This window comes from Ursus maritimus, unplaced genomic scaffold (genome assembly GCF_017311325.1).
Source record: "Ursus maritimus isolate PB19 unplaced genomic scaffold, ASM1731132v1 scaffold_93, whole genome shotgun sequence".
Taxonomy (NCBI): Eukaryota; Metazoa; Chordata; class Mammalia; order Carnivora; family Ursidae; genus Ursus; species Ursus maritimus.
In genome coordinates, this window is record NW_024427141.1 from 23,919 (window position 1) to 25,011 (window position 1,093).

Sequence of the window (1,093 nt, forward strand, 5' to 3'; positions counted from 1 at the left end):
GTGGTGATCCTATTATATCAGAGCTGCCGGAAGCCAGTGTAATGGGAAATCAACAGAGAGGTGGAGAGCAGGAATTGCCTCTTTTAGGTGGAGTTTCCAGTTGGACTGAGACAACAGTAACTTTTCCTTTTCAATCTTCTGGTTGCTGATTTTGCATCTACAAAACAGTTTGCAAATTATCTAGTCCAAACATGATGGTCAAATGGATGTATAAGATTTACACTTTTATTAATCGTTTCTCCCAGTCCTTCCATTCTTCCTTATTTTCTCCAAATATGGTGTCCCACATTTAGTTTCTAAGCTCCCCACTTTTGCTATGAGTCTTCATACGTAAAATATTTGTGATATGTTCTTGACTTGATGCATTTTAACTAGGTCTGCACTAAGCTGTGCAGAAGCAAGCCCCTCAGGTAGTGAGGTTCCTCTTCTCCTCCTGACTACACAAGTACAGTATCCTAAGGTAAGACAATATAAAGCCTTCATCCTTATTCTAGGAAACAGATTTCATTGGGGAAGTGAGAAATCACTCATTGGAGATCTGATGTCACCCTGCAGTGGGAGTAATTATGTTTTACAAAATTTTCCTTCCAGGAATGGAAAAGAAAAAAAAAATTTTACCCCAGCTAGTTGGTACATAGGAAAGCAAAATATTATGAGATTTTCACTGAATTCCACTCAGCAAATACTTTTCAACCACTAACTTTCTTCTAAAATAATCCATTTTACAAATGATCACCTAGCTTCAGGGTGGTTTCCTCCAATCACAAGGAGCTCAGTACCTCCCAAGATAGTTCCATCTATTGTTAAATTGCACAACTGATTCTACCATCAGTAGTTTAGTAGAACAAGTGTATTCTCGCTTCAACATGATGGGTTTTCAAATACTTGAAGGTGCTCTCATTTCTTTTCCGTGAAAAATCTTTTCTCTTGAAATGTATGTCAACAGTCCTTCCAACTGTATTTTACATAGGAAGTTTTCTATATTTCCAAAGGCGGTGATGTAGATGTGAGTTTCAAATGGTCATCTTTAAAGAAGGAAATTGAAAATAAGTTTCCCTATATATGCTCTGTGTGTGTGTGTGTGTGTGTGTGT